The 19,546-nt window shown below is 40.3% G+C and overlaps 1 protein-coding gene across 31 annotated transcripts in view; it reads left to right on the top strand.

Moving 5' to 3' along the window:
- SOX5 (SRY-box transcription factor 5) overlaps positions 1 to 19,546 on the top strand; it is a 504,910-nt gene that overhangs the window by 428,950 nt on the left and 56,414 nt on the right. The gene's annotated exons all lie outside the window — the stretch shown is intronic.

Below are 19,546 nucleotides of genomic sequence, written 5' to 3'. Positions count from 1 at the left end.
GTGTTTGAAGAACAGACAAGGAGTGGAGGCATCTGTGTCAGCCAGGACTTTGTACTTCAGTGCGATAGAACCGAGATTTCAGATCATTGGAGTTGCGGTGTCAAAGCTGTGAGTTCAACCAGCTGCAAGACAAAACCAGTGTCAAAATAGCAGCAGTGGCAGCACCTGCCTGCCAGTGTTTTAGGCCAGGTGGGGAAAAGCCATCTGAGAATTCTTACATTGCCCCAAAGTAACTTCTGTTGTGAAAGAAGTAAGTAACTGCCCTTGTACATACCTTGAGGTGCTTCCCTTCTTATACTGGCAACAGTGCAGAACTGTGACTTCTTTGTGTTTCACGTTGTTTCGTGGCTTACATTCATTGGGAATTAACGTTCCTGGGAAAGGTCTGTATGAAAAATCAGGTAACAGAACCAAAAAAACTTTTTTTTTTTTTTTTCTTCCCCCTCCCTACTTTGTGTCCTTTGCAACATTCCAGACACTGGGTTTTGAAAGAGTTGGCTTATGCTACTAGTTTTCCTATTATGTTGTTTGCTCTTTTCAGAGGGATGTTGCTGAAAAGAAGATTATATAATCATGCAAATCAGATTGTATAATCCTGAGCAAACTGTCTGATGGGGGGAGAGGAGGGGAAACTACAATGAGTGGAGCTTGGCTGGCTGTGGGGGACCTCGCTCTGAAACCACAAACTGGGGCATTATGGGGCTCCTGTAAAACATGAAAGCTGCAGTCAGACTAGGAAATTCTTCTGAATATCTCTGGAGTTCATTGTCTTTATGCTGGTCTCTGGCAATGGTGTGTATTTGCAGTCCCCCAGCAGAAAATCACGACGGACAGACACACAGGAAAACTTCAAATCAGTGATGTGCATGCACTCCAGTGCTTGTGGAACAATGCTACAGATAACAGCAGGGAGAAACACTGACAAACCTGCACAAACTAAGTACTTACTGATACATACTCACTTCTTTAGGTCCACTAATCAAATTACCACAACTTTTCATCGTAAAACATAGCGCAACAAATTCTCTCTGTTGTAACTAGATCAGATGACATGGTTTGCTGTTAGATGCAGAGAGGTATAATATATGAATGTGTAAGAATTTCAGTTTATGTCTTCTTTCTTACGACAGTCTGTTCTATGAACATTCCTTTTTGTCCAAAGTTTAGGTCATTTCCAGTTGACCAGGCAGAATGGGATAGAAGCAAACAAACAGAGTAGTAAAGATGTGCACGAGGAGTGCATCACTGGCCTGTGATATAAATTGCATATGGCAAGAACAGTGCAAGCCTTTAGAAGTTTCTGAACTCTTACCCTTTCTTTTATTAAGTCTGATTCCTTGCCAGGCTTGACTGTTAGCAGCCAGGATATTTGATCACCCTTTTATGAATGGGGGCTAATATTAGGCACAGTTTGAAACTATGAAATACCTAATTACTGTAGACTGTAGATCAAAGTGTTAGGCAACAAACCACTGAGGTCAGGAGGCTTGTTCTGTTTTTCTTTCCAAAGTCATCAATTGAACTTTTCTCAATAGAAGACACCTAGTATCTGGATGGAGCTTTCACTGTGTTAAACTTAATTATTCTCTTGTGCCTGGATAGCATAAGCTTGTTCCTGAAGTTAAGTCAAAGTGCAATTTTTCCCCTAATGTGTAGGCTCAGTTTCCTCAAATTCCTTTTCTCTTTTCAGAGGTTCTTAATGCTTTCAGCTCTGGTGAATTTTGTAAGATCAACCTGAACAAGTAAATTTGGAGGCAGCAGTACCCATAGCTCCTAGTAGTCCTCAAAACTAGCTTTTAAATTTTGCAGCCTGCATGAGCTCTGCTCACTGGAGTCTGATTCCCAGACCAGCTTCTGAGCAGCCCTTTCACTTTGCATAACTGCCTTATCTGTTTGCCATTTTTACCAGTGGTCTGCTTCTGTTCCATTCATTGGATAACTAAGGAGAAAAGTACTGCAGAGTACTGGATTTACATCCCTTAACCCTTAGCCACAGAGACTGCTCACATCACAGATGAGTTACCTGCCTGGGAATATGCTGCAGATTTGTTAAATCATCTGTCTTGAAAGCTGGCAGACTCTGGAATTACAGGGGGCAGAGCTGTCAGAAAGCTACTGTGTGAGTTGTCTTTCCTTAATGGGCAAACATACACGTGGAACGAAAAAAAGCAAAAGAAAAGGCATGTATACAAGAAAGAAAAATGTGGGGTCTTTTTAAAGAGTCTGTTTTTAAGCTGAGGGTAGATTAGGAATCAGTGTCCTGTGATTATCAGTACAACAGGAAAGCAGTAAGAAAGTTTTAAATGCTGTCATGGCAGTAGAAAGTGAGGTTTTCAAAAGCGTTTTCCACCTAGACCTTCACCTCTGTGTCTTGCTGTTTAGAGGTACTTCTCTCTCTGTTTAAAATCTGCATTGCAGCAGAGGCTTCTCGCTGTCTTGCGAGCTGTACTTTGCTTTAGGAGCCACAGCTGTGCCACATCCTGCACCAGCAGCCACTGACAGGGGCAATCTGTTTGTGGCATATTGAGGTAGTCTGATTGTCTTTGGGGACTGCTGTGGAGTGGCTTTTTCCAGCTCCTCCCTGTAGGTACAGTATCTCTCTCTCCCAGAGGGGCCTGGGGCTGCCAGCCTGTGCTCAGGGGGAGGAGGTTAATCCTTCAGAGACGTGGGGAGACATGAGAGGTGGGACCTGTGCCTCTGCCTGATATGCTCAGGGGTCCAAAAACGCATCATTCCTGTGCCTCGCTGTAGATGCAGGCCTGGGGAAGGGTGGCTGACCCTCAGCACACCTGGGCAGCAGCGCCAGTGGCTCTCTGCCCCTTCTGAGGGTGAAGTGTCAACTCTGCAGGTTCCTCCTCTCCCCATGCTGGAGTGTGAAAATTGCACCTGGCAACAAATCCTTTTCTCTTTCTTTCCCCTTCCGTGGCTCAAAACGGTCTTTATAAGTGATAACAGTGTGTTCTCTGTTAATACACCAAAACAGTACAGCTTGTGATAGTGTTATTAAAGTGTTTTAGGCCATTACCATCAAATACAGCAGCATATTTATTTCGTGAAGGGAACCAAATGGTTCTAGCCGAATTTGGCACAAGAACATGGCTGAAGTCCTAGTTTATCTCTCATGTAGATTTTACCATGAAACCCTGAACTTCTGAAAATGAAAAAATTCCCTTTAGAAACACTAATAGGTGTGCTACATTTTATAGTGGGTTAAACTGTCCTCAAAAATCTCTGACTTTCTCCACTGTAGTTCTGCATTAGTATTTGTTCAGTATTCCAATTTTTTTTTTTACAAGCTGGGGCTTATTGGTGTTGAGGGCAAGCAATGCATAGAATGATAGAATCTCAGAATGGCCTGAGTTGGGAGAGACCTTACACACCACCTGCTGTGGGCAGGGACAGTTTCCCCTATCCCAGGTTGCTCAGAGCCCCATCCAACCTGGCCTTGGACACTGCCAGGGATGGAGCAGCCACAGCTGCTCTGTGCAACCTGTTCCAGTGCCTTACCACTGGAAAATTTCTTCCCTAATATCTAATCTCCACCCGCTCTGTCAGTTCGAAGCCGTTCTCCCCTTGTCTTGCACTCCTCCATCTTTCCTGTAGGCTCCCTTCAGGTGCTGGAAGGCCACATTTAGGTCACTCCAGAGCCTTCTCTTTGCCAGGCTGAGCAATCCCAATTCTCTCGGCCTTTCCTTGTAGGAGAGATGCTTCATTCCCACTTTGTGAACTTCATGTCCTGCTCTGGACTCACTCTGTCAGCTCCATGTCCTTCCTGTGCTGGGACCTCAGGGCTGGAGGCAGCATTGCAGGTTGGGTAGAGGTAGAGAGAGAATCCCCTCACTCAGGCACTTGATTTAACTCATTCTCCTGCTGTGCCAATAGCTGCCTAGGAATGCAGCTCCTTTCAGGGCTACCATCCCTACTTATCCCATTATCATGGCAGCTTTTCCTCTTGCCATACGCTGCGCTGATACAGTGATGGTGAGAGAAATTCAGGCAGCGTGTATCAGTGTGTGTTTGGGAAAGATTTTTAAGGAGCCCTGAAGGGATTTGGGAGCCCAGCAATAATTAATTTCTTACGGTGGCTTTGAAAACGGGATATGCAACGTTCACACTTAACTGTTCCTCCTTTCCGCAGCTATTTTATTTCATTTACACATTTCGTTGTGGGGAAAGGAAACCCCACAAACATGTCAGAATTCTATCAGACTGTTTGATGGTGAGGTGCTGTTCATTTGGTGATGCAGTTTTCATTTGGATAAAATGAAGGACACAAGTGCTTAGCTTTTTTCCCTACCTCTAGTCCAAGCTGGCCAAACTCACATTTGTGTGGTAGCTTGTGTTTCAGTGCTCACTTTCACTTTAAGTGGGGAAAAAGAGAGAGTGAGCATCATTTCCCAGCATTTCATGTTGTGTACTGGCATGTCATATCCTGCATGGTTGTTCTTTAGAATTTTGTTATCACACAGGTGTGGGACTCCAACCAAACTGAACGCTGCCCCAAAAAAGAGTGTTGAGGACCCTGATTCTTGCCCTGATGTGTGGGCCTGGGGAGTTGGACCTGTGTCCATAACCTGAGCTCAGACAGAAGAAGTTAGAAGAGATTCTAGAAGGAGCCATGGCCTACTCTGTTAAAACTCAGTGTTCTGGTTAGATTTAAGAATTTCTCAAGTATGATTGCTTTTTTTTTTTTTTTTTTTTTTTTTTTTTTTTTTTTTTTTTTTTTTTTTGGCAACAGTTCACTCAGATTACTTTATTTCCCTTCCCATTAATTGCTCCTCTGAAGCAAGGATGTAGGATAGGTAGATGCTGCTTGCACAGCAAATGTTTCTTTCATATCACGCTGGGTGGCATTACAGGTTTGTTTTCACTGAAAGGTATTGTTACCCATCAAGTGTGGAAAGAAATTACTACTAAAAACTGAGGAAATGTTCAATTTTTTTAAAAAAAGCTGATTTGTCGCTTTCCTCATTGACTATGAACTGAATAGACGTCCAACCCTTAAAATACTTTCTCCCCCCTTTTCCTTTTTATTGCCTGGAATCTTAAGAGCTTTATCATTTGCAGTCATAAAATGAAAATATACACCAAACCCTCAAAGGGCAAGTATGAAATTAAATTATATTTGGGCAGCTGTAACCTTTTAAAACGATCAGATTCCAGTTAATGTATTTCTTCCTGTTCTGAATGCTGCCATGGTGTTTGATGGTGGGAAGCAGTCCAAAGGGCATTGGGAGATAATAAATTCACTGGAAATTTCACCCTGAGGCGAGCCTTGATACACCAAGGCTTCCATTTAGCAGGACTGACCTAAAAATCTTGTCACATCCAAAGGTCACTTAGGTTGGGGTTGGTGTGTCCCATCTATCTTTCCCTGGTGCAAAGAATGACAGCTGAGCTCATAAACAGCCATCAGAATATGGAAGTCAGGCAGAGGGGAGAGGGAGGAAGGATAATTCTGCTGACAACCTCTCAGATTTCCTAGGCCAACCTTCTAGGCCAGTGAGACCAGATCCCATCGGTGGGGCTGCGTGTCGCAGCTACTTCACAAATGGCAACTCAGTTTAAAGAGTTACAGGTGACCGTGGAGGTCTGAAACGAGGGAGTGCCCCCGTTGTCTGAAAAGGCCATGTGATCCTGTTAGGACACATTATACTGTCCCTGAGCATCTCCTACTTGCTACCAGCCTCATTAGCCAAAACAATTTACAGTTCGTACAACGCCTCACTTTCAAGGAGGGTCAAAAGTCTAAAAAGCTGTCAGTGACGACACTGATAGGTGTCATCTGTAAGAACAGTGACTCTAAGGGAACCATGTGGCACTAATTATAAGTAATAAGGTAAGATGTTTTTCAATCTCATGAGAAAATCTGTGATGTGCATCCTCCAGGATGTTGCGTATCCTAAGCTTATTAAAATCAGTATAATCCTCTCACACAATAAATTAAAGCAGAAGGCCCTTCAGGATGACTGTTGTCTTTCAGTCAAAGCTTCTACTTCTGCAGTTGAAAGCTCCAGTGGACCCTTCCTTTGCTTGCAGTATATTAAATATTAAGGTCAGGGCTTGGAGTTACATAATAGAAGTGTATTTGAAGGACAGAGATCTAACTTACCATAATTGGTCTTCCTTAATTGGGGATGAGCCCTGCAGCATATGTCCATCGTATCCTAGTGATGTGAATCTCCTTCTCAAAATTCCTTAAAAGGAGGATGAGAGACAGGCTGCCAGTCACTGCTGGAATGCAGGAGGCAAAGACTCCCTCCTCTACAGCCTGTCCTTATGGGAAAAAGAAATTGTTGTTCAGTGTCCTTCTGGAATGTGGTAACACCCCTCTCTTGGAAGAAAGATACTGTGTATGGTCTAAGCATTGGTCTGATTCTTTGGGAAACATTAAGTTGAAGATAAAAATTAAAAAATAAATTATTAAATAAAATCTCTGTAACCTTGGACGTGAGAGGAAAAAATCTAGTTAAAAACACAAGTTCCAAAATTCACAGGCTATTGAGTAAGTTGGGTTTTTAACTTCTCCTGGAAATTTGCTGACATCTCTCCGTGAATTTTAGTAAATCAGATCCTTCTGAAAAGGACTGTAAATTGTATGTTCCTTTGCTTGTTAAAACTAAACAGAGTATAACTGTTATTTTCAGAAGTATTTCACACATTCTTACAAACATACTATATTTGAGGCAAACACAGTAAAGAAGGGCAAGATTGGCCAGCTGTCAGTGTTTGTCTTCATTTTCCTTGGGTTCACACTCTACTTTATGTTAACATATATGTTCTCCACACAAAGCCAAAGTAATTTGCAAGCAACTTTGGGGGAGTTATATGCCCTTCCCCACATGTTCTGTCCTGAAAATGCAGCTCTGTGCCTTACCAGTTGGATGACTTTGAGGAAGACAAAAGTCACTCTCCATCTGACTTGTGTAACGAGAAAAAAAGAAATGTGTGTTTTTCATGAGCTACAGAGAGGACAGATATATTTCACTTTCAATTCAGCTGCTGACACAAAATTTGTAAAACTTGCATAGAGGTGCTGAGCCCAGACTAGCTACTTTTTTCCTTTTTTTTTTTTTTATATTCAGGATGGTGGGATAAGAATAACTGTTAGCTATGGATGCCTAAGGTGTAAATCATCTGGCATAACATTGCAAGTTCCATTCTAGTTTTTATAAAGCGGGATGAAGGTGACTAGCTTGGACTATTCCCACTTTGTGTCACTTTTCTACTGTGGCTCAGTTTCCTTTTTCATTTTCCTAGGTAATTCCTGTTAGTAAATTAGTATTGGTGGGTATTCATAAAGTCAGAATATTTCTGTGATGGCTGGTGGGACATGGAGCACCAAGACCAACTCCTTTTCTGCAGCAGTTGAAATTTGAGAAAGTCACTGAGTCGGAGTCAGTGTGGACTTTTAAGTCCCGTGTCAGTAGAGCTTTCCATCTTTGGAAAGTGTGGATATCCCATTGTGCTGGTCTCAGTGCATTGCTTCCCTATGTTTTCATAGCCACATTATTTCTGTTTCATGCCAGATGACTTTGGACAATTGTCAATGATCCTGATGTTGGTGTTGTTAAATACATGATAGAAATATAGATGGTGAGAATAAGCCTTGTATTTAATGGCCGTGATTTTGGCAAATGCTTTTTCTGCTGCTTTAGACGTGGCTTTTATTGTGGTGAATATGATCACTTTGAGCAAAGGCCTGTCCTGTGCCATGGTGTTAACTGGAGAAGTTGAGAGATATTTTGCAGTTGCTGACTTTGGCAAAAACAAGGAGTATCCCTGCGTAATGGAGGACTGAACTGTTCCTTGCCTTATTCATGCTTCCCACGCTGGAGTCACAAACACTGGGTAATGTTAATATTTGTCACGGAAAAATTCAATTGCCAGAAATGGTTCATATATAAACAATAGGAGGGAGAGCCCAGATACCTTCCCTCTTCTGGATTGCTCTGGATTCCTTACCCTTGATAGTTATAAAGGAAGGGACTGTCTGGAGGGTAGTATTGCTATGTGGAGGGAAGCACAGAGAATCCCTGCTTGACATTCCCAGTCTGGAATGGAGATAAATTTACCAGTTGCTAACTGAAGAAGCGATGAGTGCTGTTCACCCTCCCACTGCGGGGAGCAGCCAGTCCTGAGCAGCACAAAAAGGGTCAATCAGATAGGTCGTACATCATCTGAGGAGGCAGATGTTAGAACATATTGTAATGGGTTGCTGTGAGGATGGCTTGTGGAGTACAGGGCTGGGGGGAGAGCAGCCATCAGTGATGTTTTCTGTCGCTGAGAATATCCAAGTTTTGAGGAAAGTCTTTGAGCACAGGAAATGAAAGCATTAGCATTCCATCTATGTTAGACTTGTGGGCAGAATGACGGAGGTAGGAAAGGAACAGAAGTACGAGTTCCTCTGCAATACTCCATATAATACCAGTAAGTCTAGGTATTATCTGTGCTTTGGCAAAGTCACACTCAGCGTTGGAATGGGTGTGTATTTCACCTGGGGGAAAAAAAAAAAGTTACTGAGCTCCAGACTATATTAAATACAGAACTGTCAAAATGGCTTCTATTTTAGCATTGCCCCTAATTCACACCCACTCAAACACCTCCTCGCTCGTTAACCCCATCATCAGACCCAAGTTACTCAAGTGAAATGAAATGGCATTGGGAATGAGGTAATAAACAAAGATTTCTGGATAATTTTATTACTTCATGGTAGCAGCTCTTAGTGTGGATACAGTAAAAGCTTCTTGGTGTTTCCATTGCAAACTCTTTGGTGCTCCCACCCCTTCTACTTTATAGACAGCTACTCAGCCAAAAACAATTTAAAATGTGCTTTTACATCAATTTTGACTTTTTTTTTGGATTGAAAAGAGTTTCGTGTTTTGATACTTCATTATAAAACATGAAAATTGGTGGGGTTTTTCCTCCTAATCCAAATTTCCAGATGAACAATTTAAAGATATGGATTAGCTGTTTTTATAACCTAGCCGTATTATTAACAATTGAAAAATGTCTCTTAAGATAATCTCAGTATTTCATGGCTTTGTACAAGCAGATCCAACTTTCTGTTACAAAAAATTCCATGCTGGGAATTAGTATGGAGGACAGTGTTCAGAAAAGCACTGTTTTCACTCAGGAGTCTATTTTTTTCCAGTTTACTCAGTGCCTCAGAAAAAGTTGTGGAAACCAAATTTAATAAATAATCAGGGATGAATCAGATGTACTAATGGATTATAGAGCTTGTTACTGGTTAATCAGTGCTAATATAGTTACTGTGGAATATGTGACTATGTGGAATTCCTTAAGAGACAATTTAGATCTTGCAGCCCTGTTGCCAGTGAAGGACACCCTTTTTGCTTCAATAACTAGAATTTAGAGGGATTTATTTGTGCATTCCCTCTTGTCTAGTCTTAAGAGCAAAATGCTGAAGAGGTCAAGCAGAGAGTGGGAACTTCCTTAGGGTAACCTAGATAAGCGGGAATAATATGGGGCTTGGCATCTTGCACTAGGATGCCAGTTCATTTGTGGTTGGGTTGATGCTGTGGACAAAGCTTCCCACTTGCTATTGGAAACAGGCTCCAGCAGTTCCTGGTTATCCACACGGATTGGTGAAACCAGAAATAGCCATGAAATGTTCCAGAGTTCATCTCATAACTCTTCTTGTGCTCAGATGATGCATAGCATGAGGGGGACATGAGATCTAAAGATATAATAAAAGATACAAAGATATATATAAAGATATCATTCCCTTTGGATTTCAGTGACGTTATTGTGCCCACGGCTCCTTGAACCTCAAGTGTAGCGTGTGCCAAAAGAGGAATATTGGAGTGAGCTCCGGGATTTTTGTGCATGGGGTGCAGTCTGGCCATGCAGAGTCACTGGGCCTTACTGTCTGCGGTTTCTTGTCGTGGGAGTCAGAAACTGAATCCTGAGGGATTTCAGATGTTTTCAGAGATCACTTTGAGGGAACAAATTCTCTAAGAATTAAAGACTAAACTTCTGTATATGTCCTAATGGATTATGCGAAGTGTCACTTCTCCCATTACATCAGTGTAAGCATGGAAATAGTGAGATGAACCAGAAAACAGCTTCTTAAGTTATTTCCTGAGAAGTTTGCCAAAGCTTCACAGAGTTTTCAGGCTCTCTGCAGTTTTATGGGCTCCATTGGAGGGGGAGTTTGCAGACCACACCCATTTTATCATAAAATCAAAGAATAAAAAGATTGAGCAGCCGTTGTTTCTGCTATTTTGTTTTGTTCAAGAGGGACTTTCCTATAATGAAGCAAACTCCAAAATGATGACATTAATGGAGTCCTTTCTGCTCTCTCAGCAATTCTGTTATTAAATAATGGCCTCCCCTCTACATGCTCTAATGTCTCCTCTTTATAGCCTGTCCTCTCCCAAGCTCAAGCATCCCAATTAAACAAATACGCATTTGTCTTTTTAAGCATCTGAGTTATCCAGCTTCTTGCAATGGGGCTAAATTGAACTTAGGCACACCCATGAGTTTCAAGGTGATAGGACTCAGTTTGATGGTTGAGAACATTAGAAGTCTGACCAGAGTGAAAATCAGCTGGTTTCTGGTTTGGAACATAGATTTACTCTGATACAGTGAGGCTCAAAATACTCTAGTTCAAGGCAATTTCTTTGCTGGTGATTGGAATAACAGTTTCCCACAAGTTTAAAAAAGTTTGATTGACTTTTTCTGCAAGCCTTTAACAGTACCTAGAACAAAGCAACTCTGGTTTGGAAGAGGGGATTCCATGTGGGTTAAGGCCAAAGGAAGGGTACATTTGAGCTGGAGCTTTCCTTAGTTCTTGGACAATATTCCACTTCTGTGGAAAGGGGATCACAGTGTGCTGCTGGGGAGGACAACTGCTGCCCTGTACTGATACTACAACTTCACAACAGGATCTCATAGGCTGTTAGCTTTCTTGAGGATTTGGGGAAGGAGGTTTTAAAGCAATGAACATGAAAAAAAAATTACATGAGAGGTAAATTTACTTGAACTTATTTGAAAATTTTCTGTGGCACAGAAACTCATAAACTGGAAATGTAGCGCTGTGAGGACTGACCTTCTTCTCCCCCAAAATAACCTTGCTCTACTTTCTCCACCTCCAAAAATAAAATAAAATAAAATAAAATAAAACAACGTACACAGGTGAATAAAGATGCCATGTCACTTTCTGTTAGTGTTTCTTGCTAAGGAAAAAGGGAAACAGAAAAAAATCTCCTCGGAACTATTCTAGAAATCAGTTTGGTTTAGTTTAGCTCTTGGAGCAAGTCCATTATCTTCTGCAGCTTGGATGATCTATCCATCACTGGCCTCTGCCTTTCAATATTCTTCTTCTACCTGTACTTACTCTTTTTTGTGTTCTTTCCAGAGGGCTTGGCAGGACAGAAGTAGCTCCAACACAGTCCTTAGCTCTCCTTTAAGGCACAAACATCACAGTCTTTTCCTCTCTACCCAAGCTGGAAGAGAGCAGCCTTGCCTATGATCGACTGAGAGTTTGTCACACTCTGCCTCCTGTGTTTTTATCCAGACCCTTTGGCCATGGAATACAACTCAGTTCAAAGAGCAAATTGAGTTTTTGAGTGGGCTGAGTAGATGTCACTGAACTCCTGTATGTGTCAGATAAACGAGGAACAACGTTAATTTATCCCTCCAAGGACAATGGATACAATTGTAGGATACTTCAGGTTCAAAAATACTCTTATTGTTAAAAGGGAAATAGACAGGAAAGAAAATATTTCTCATCTTACTGTTTGACATCATAGTTAACAGATGAAGACACAACTGTGGGAGAGGGCAAAAAATATCCGAGTGTAAGTTTTTGCATCTGTTTCTTTTCCCCTCCAACAAACTAATTTGGCAATGTGGCATTGTTGCTTCTGGTAGGTGATTATCATCTCTCTACTACTTTAAAGACAGACTTCAGTATTTTAGGGCTCACTTCTTATCACAGCTTATCAAGAAAAAGTTTTGAGGGCAGGCTGAGAGCTGTGGTCCACATGTACTGCAGACTACCTGTTTCTCTGCTTCATGCCTGAAGAAGAGGGACAAGTCACCAAGGAATATTAAAATCATCAATATATAAGAACCTGGTATCATATCAGCATTCAAGTCAGCAAATCCGTGTTCTCAAAATAAGAAATGCAGTTGACCTTAATCTTTCTACTACAAGCTCTGCACTTAACTTCAGGAGACACAGAGTATTCAGATTTGAAGTAATTAATTCAGTATCAGTCCTAAAGCAGGCACAGATTTTCCCCGACTTAATTCCCTGTTGAATACAACAACTTAAAATGCAAACAGAAAATCTATAAATAAAAACTGGAGAAAGAGTTGCTTAAGGAAATGTGTGTAAAATAGTGAAATGCCTTAATTATAGCTCGGCAATCTGAAATATATAGAACCTTATTTACAGTAATTCTGCTGGCAGTGCTTGCTTGTTAACTACTCTGGTCACTTAATGGATAACAGTGAATGATTATATGCAGTACCAGTCAAGTAAAGCAGTGCAATATGAAATAAGTATTTTGTCAAACGGCCACTCATAGAATTTTGGTCTCTCACATGAAAAATTATACTTACTAAGGTCAGGTGCTCTGAGCTAGTTGCCAAAAATCTTGGATATATGTATTCAAAAAAAAAAAATAAACCTCTTGGGAAGCATACCTGTGGTAAACAAATAGGCAGTAGTGAGTTTTTTCCTATGGAGTAAAACGTCTGGGCCACTTTACTGACTTCAAGCTTCTAATTTGCCAAAGCTGTACTGGAGCTGCAGTCTCCATGTGGAACCTTCATTCAAACACTTCATCTTCATTACAGAACAGTCAGCTCTATTCTGCATTACGGAATAGTTGGTGATAAAGGGAATGCAGTCTGCAAAACAAATGCCCCTTCTTAAGCTGCACATGCCTGTTGTTTGTCAGTCTTCCACATTACCACTGGCCATTTTAGTGCATAATCGTGAGGAATATCGTCAAAAATATGTCCTTACTTTAAAGAAATTCTCTTGCTGTTCTTTTTGACATAAGAAGTTCCATTGGCATGAAAGTAATTAATAATAGCGGCAGAAAAAATGCATTATATTCTGGTACTGCACAAAAAACTATAGGAATAAATTGTTGCCAGCTTTTTTTTTTCTTAATATTTTAAAATACATGCAATATTAATTACTTTCCTCGAAGGGGACACTGTTTATCTGCAGCGTTTCATCCAACAGGCTTTTTCCATATGACATTATCAAATTTCCTCTCCAATTGCATTCCATATAGTCACTCTATTTCAATTAGTGTCATACGGTGCGAACATGGTATGTATGAGTATGTAGGCCACTTGGGCAGTTTTCCAGTTAAAATCTCTTTACTTGGAAAGAGCAGACAATCTTAAATACACAGTTTGCAATGATATTTTATCACAGAGACTAACAGATCTTATTAGTCCCTGATAGGAAGTGTCTATGGATAAATTCCTACAGTTACATCCTGTAGAAGGATTGTCTTCTTGTTAAGGCGTGGGACAAAGGAGCCATGAGGTCTAGGCTCTAATCAGGAGTTTCCTACAGTCTTCCTGTGTCACCAGGAGCTGTCAGTTACATCGTGGGTGCTGCTTCTCACCTTGCTAATAGTTGAACAGAATTTATCCACTGGCAGAATTAAAGACTGCTTTCCAAGGAAATCTGCATCTCTTCACATTTGAGGGTGTTATAGTTAGTGTCTTTCCCATAGATGCTCCTATAAATACAAGAAGAGTTGTACTTTAGTTAAAATGTGTGTCCTATCCCTCAAAATTACATCAGTTTCTAAGAAAACTCAGAGCCACCGTAAATTGTGGACGCATGTTTTACTTTGTTCACCGTTACTGTCCTACAATCAAAGCAAGCATTGTTTTGAATGTACTGCAGTGGAAGTCTTCAATACATCAGGAGTAAACCTAAAGCCCATTCAGTTTTTCAGTGACCTGGATTCCAGCCTTGCTTCTGGATGCCAAGGATCCCCAGCTGGTCATACCTGAGAAGTTCCAAACGAGAAATGAACTAGTGCATTCATCCTGGTCTGTCGACTACAGTGGGATTATTCTCAGGAATAAGGTCTGCAGGCCTGGAACCCTAGAGATCAGCTACCAGAATCATATTTTTGTGGAGACTTGTGGTTACTGATTCTAAAAGTGATGTTTTTTAATATGAGAGAGATGGTGGTTACCAAGGCTGTGCCTGTGTATAAATGAAGCCTTGTTCTGTTTGTGAATGCCTCACAGTTTTTCTAATGAGAACTTCTTTTTCTCAATATTTCCTTCTAAGTCTCGGGGTTTTTTTAAGGCTCGAGAGACTATTATATTGTCTAGTCTGACAAAACAAGATGTAAAAACTATTGAGCACAATGAACTTTGTTTAAAGTTCACCTTCATGAAGGACATCTGAGCTTGACTGAAACATCGTGAGTCAAAATTTCTCTAGGGAGTTTCTCCAAGTGTCACCAATGCTCTCTGATTAAAAGCAGTATATTAATTATCTTTTAACTAGCCCAGTCTTTCTAATATTTATTATTCTTCCTTGATATGTGATCTACTTACCTGTCTTCTTCTCTTAGGCTAAATTCAGGGAATAGCTGGGATGGGAGTTTTCAAAGAATGTTAGCTGGGCTTTGAGGCCATGGCGAGGAGCAACGCAGCTTTTCAATATTTAGCGTATTTTCTCTAGTCTCTGTGAGGTCCACAATTTTGGGGTGAGTTCATCCAGCTTGCTATTTTTTTGCTTGGTGAATAAAGAAAACATTAATCCAGACAAGGTTCTTTGCCACTGAGAGTCTCTGGATGTCACAGCACTGGGAGCAGGGCAGTTTCTTCTAGGAATTGGCTGTGATAAAGGCAAATGCTAGGTAGAACAGAAGTCTGTGGAACCAAACAAAGTAAATCCCAAAATAAACCGAAAATACTTCGAAGTGCATCTCAGGATCTTGAGCTCTATTGTCATTGCCTGAAATTATCCCAAAGTGAAAGCTAGCAAATTCACCTTGCAATGTGTTCTTTGGGCAAGTTTTTAAAGGAGCTTACTGTCTTTATGTTCGAATACTGTCTTTGTTTTCTGAAAATCTCCCTTTCGATGCAAACAAGGGGCACTTAAAAGCCTCTGCTGAAGTTTGAGTGTACAAATTAGCATGTCCCTTTGAAATGTTTGACTGATAATCTTTGAAGAAAACTCAGACAAAAATAAAATCTGGCATTTCAAATATGTAAATAAAGAACTTTTTTTGTAGACTATCTAGTAAGTATTGCTACCAAGCACTAATGAGTGCTGCTTTAATTCTAGTTTCTGTAGGTTTTATCCATGTTGCCAGTAATTTTAAAAACCTGTCTTACAGTAAGATATATATCAAATGCTTGTTTTCAGTGAATTCTTTTTCTTTTCAACTGAGAAACCACCTGAAAAGATTCAAAATTAGGCAAAATCGCAAAATTCTTTTTGCCTTAATCAAAGTTTTCATGCCTTATGTAAGCATAAATATTAAGGTAAAGAAAAATGAAATTCATTTATTCTGAGTGAGTCTCATTTTATACCATTTCCCTCCCCTCCACCCCTTATTATGCAAAAAAAAAAAACCCACAAAAAACAAAGAACAAGGCCATTCATGTGTATATTTTTAATGATGGGTCTCAGAATGACAAAGAAATTGAAGTGGTAGATCAGTAAACAGTTCAAAAACTCAGGCACGGTGGGTTGTAAATTCATCTCTGTGGTATCTTCACTGAAAAAACCACTTTATCAGAAACAAATTTATTGCAGTAACTGATTCAGTTACCAGTACCACCTGTCTCTCTCTCTGTGTTTTTTTATTAACAGCTCTTAATCTCCACTGTTCACTAATAAAAATATTTTAATAAGAGATAATACTGTAATCCAAATGCCTATAGGTGCTTGAATCAACTATTTCTGCCCGTGTAATTGCTAGCACTTTGTTCAACCCTTTTTAAAATTGCTATTAAATCTCATTCTCATTTTCTGTATTAATAGAACAAGAATTCATTTTTAGTGTACCCTCCAAGCAGTAATGAGCATTGTTAACGTGTAACAACAATGCCCAAGGGGAAAGTTTTCAAAGCTGGCCTAACCTTAAGGCTTTGCTGTTGATGTACTACAGAGCCAAGAGCTCTCAGAACTAGTCCATTTAGAGAGTTCAGCTGAATATTTTCGCTTAATATATTGGAAGAATTATAAATGTTTAGCTGGTGACCTGGGGAGAAAGGGGATTTTTTGCTTAATACCTTAAAAGGAGAGGGGCAGCATTAAAAAATTAACAATACCTCCTGCTTATTTTAAAGTGTACCAAATTGTGCTTTTGTTCTGGTGATTTTGCTTCCTTACAGATTTTCATAAGAGGTTAATGAGAAAAGATTAACAAAACATGCAATATTGCACATGGGCAGGGGAGACGAAACGTAATCATTTTGTTATAAACAAACAATAGATGTTGCTTTTTAATTGCTTTCTCAGGAGCTCAATTCTGCCTTCTTGAAGAAGTATTATGTATCTTTTAAAATTCAGAATATTATCCTTATTTATTACATACAGCAAAAATAAACTTGCCTAAAGCAGTAGTGCTTCTCTGATTGCAACTGAATGCCTTGGTCGCAGTAAAGCAGTCAAGACTCTATAGATAAAAAGTCCTGTATGAGGTGCAGCAAAATGAGTGCTAGAATTTGACATTGAGTCTTTAGGTTAGCTGGTGGTGGTGGAAATGGTTTAGCCAGTCTCTTGTTTGGGGCAAAAATTTAGAGGTTCAAACCCAGTGTATTACAGGAGTGATACAGAGTAACATAATTTTCCTTGCACTTTTTGAGGTCTTGGTTTCATTACTGTGTAGGATTAAGGGTACATTTTAGATGATAGTTGAATATTTTTACAGAGAGTTATTGATTGTTCTGAAACCTGAAGCCAGTATGGAAGCAGAGGTAGAAATGTTCTTTTGTTGGAGTTCAGTTGGTCTATTAAATGAATGAACAAATTATTTTCATTTAGCCATCTTGTTTCACAGCACTTGGTCACACTATTGCCCTTCCCTTGGGTATAAGCTAGAGATCATGATGTCCTGAGACATTTAAATATGAATAGACAAGTTCAATACTGCAAAAGCTCAAAAATTGTGAAAGTTGAAGAAATGTGCTGCGTGTTGTGTATTTCTTTCCTTTTTTTTGAAATAGGAGGGTGATATAGGAGCAGTCTTACTGGTTGAATAGGTTTCAGACCCTTGCAGTTTCATAAACACATGCTTTTCCTTTTAGAGCTGGGCCTGATGCTGCTTTTCCTGTAGAATGGTTGGTTTGTGTTGCAGACAGAGACTTTTAAGAGAGGACTCTAACAAGGGACCTTTTATAAAATTTTATTTAATGTTTGGTTTTAATTCTCAAAATAAATCAAATTGAGGTGAGATGTTGAGTCTGATAACAGGAGGACAGAAGGTTTTAAAAAGCATGAATGAAGGCTTTATAGATTTTCTTTCACCCCTCCCTCCAGGTTACTCCACACCATACTGTGTGTTTTAGTCTCTTCAGGTATGTCTGTCCATGAAGTAAGAATAAGGCATACATTTGAAATTTCATATATTCCAGCTGAAAATAAGGCTTTATTCTGGGCTCTTGCATAGAAAAATTCATCCCCAGTGCTTATGTAGTCTTTGCATGCATTGTCAGAAAGGTGGGACAGTACTGTGAGGAGGAACTGGCTTCTGACCATTGCTCATGGACCACTGGAATGTGTGAGATGTGCAAATTGCTGGACATCGTGTTGTGCGTGTATTTCACATAATTTAGTTCTTGTGATTCCATCTTTGGATAAAGATCCATTTGGAAAAGTCTTCCCCTCCACCCAGAGGTTTCTGTAAAGCTCAGGCCTGTCAGGAATCACCCTGACAGGAGTTGGCTCAGGACTGCCAGGTGTCCAGAGTGACTGTTACTTTTGCCCTATTTTATGTGGAATAGACATGTCCTCTGATATCTCATCTATAGATTAGCAGCAAGCTCGAACCCTTCCTGCCTAATGGCCATTTGACTTTGTTTTGTCTTTTTCCCATAGTTGCCTAAATTTGTTTTGTCAGTTTTTCACCAGGGAGCAAAAGAAAAGGAAAAGCTTTCCCTAGATCTGCTCTGTCACCTCCAGAGTTCCATTATGTTTGAGCTGCTCCCTAGTCATGTATCCTGTGTCTTTAACAACCATTGCCCCTCTGATATATTAATTAATATGTAATGCTGGTTTGATTTTCATTTAACAGCCTGCTGTAGTTCTTCCCTGGCTCACAGAGACCTTGTTCCTTTCTCCCTGCAGAATCTGGGCTTCTTTAGATAGAATGAATGGAAATGAGCTTCAACTGATAAATACATGTATTTGAATCTGTGACTTATTTGGGGCTGGGTTGTTTTTGATGACTTTATCAGTAGTTGATTTGCATCTATTTGGCTTCGACTCTCTGGGGGTAAAAAAATAAATAAATTTGAGGAAAAGGCAAAGAACGAGAGCAGATGAATGAATGGATGGGAGGGAAAGAGAGGCAGACTGGGCAGAATGGGATGGATTGTTGGTGATTAAGAAGTATGGAAAAGTAAGGATAGAGCAGTGATCCAAGTAGAGAAAAGAAATAAAAAGGATTCAAAACTGAAAATAATAGAGGGTCTGAAAAGAATAGATGAAAAAGAAGTAAGTAAGAACTTGGTGTCTTATTACACTTAAAAGAGCAGTCAGTGGGCTACTTTTAACTGTGTGAAAGGGCTAGGGCTGTGCACCAGCAAAAGGAGGAGTTTGTACAGGGAGTCACGTGATGATCCACAGGGTTGTCGAAGATACAGAGCCGTTCAATCAAGGGTTTAGGTACTGTGAGCTTATATTAGCAATGTCTCTGCACCTTTTGCACAGATCCACGTGGAATAATCATGTAATGAACTCTCAGGTTCCTCTTTCAGACTTGCTGTTTTGGGTTGTCATTTCTTTGTGCCCTCCAATCTGCGTTCCTCTCTCAGCGTTTAAAATTACCTGAGAAACGACAGCAGAACAACTGAGCACGACCAACAAGACTTCTTAGACTTAGTCATGTTGAAGCCACCCTGTTTTTTTCACATCCAGTTCCGTATTTCTGCATGTTATCCCTTGTCATGCAGCATCCCAGAAGCTCTGTTATCACCTGCAGGCAGAGAGTGTCTTTGTTCAGTGCTGCACATGTACTGCGCTGCACTAATCACTCACACAACTAGAGTGAATCCTGGAAAAGGGGGCTGGGGCTGAGGAGGGAGAATCCTTAGAATCCTTGTTAGTACATTCCTGCTCTCTTAGGCTCCTGACTTGGTAATTCCTCCCTGTTCAGAAAGCAGCAGCAATTGTTGCTTCTCCTGTTCACCTTGTTTATTTTCTCCGTGTTTTATTAGGAGGTCAGGGGAGCTTCCAGGCACTTCTAGTTTGCCTGCTTCCTAACTGCTTTTGACCTCTGTCCCTTAAACTCTTACTGTAGTGCTTAACTTTAAACAGATGACTGTGATTATAAGTATTCACATGTTAATA

This window comes from Hirundo rustica, chromosome 4, assembly GCF_015227805.2.
Source record: "Hirundo rustica isolate bHirRus1 chromosome 4, bHirRus1.pri.v3, whole genome shotgun sequence".
NCBI classification, from domain to species: domain Eukaryota; kingdom Metazoa; phylum Chordata; class Aves; order Passeriformes; family Hirundinidae; genus Hirundo; species Hirundo rustica.
The sequence above is the reverse complement of the archived record's forward strand: the minus strand, read 5'-3'. Positions and strand labels throughout refer to the sequence as shown.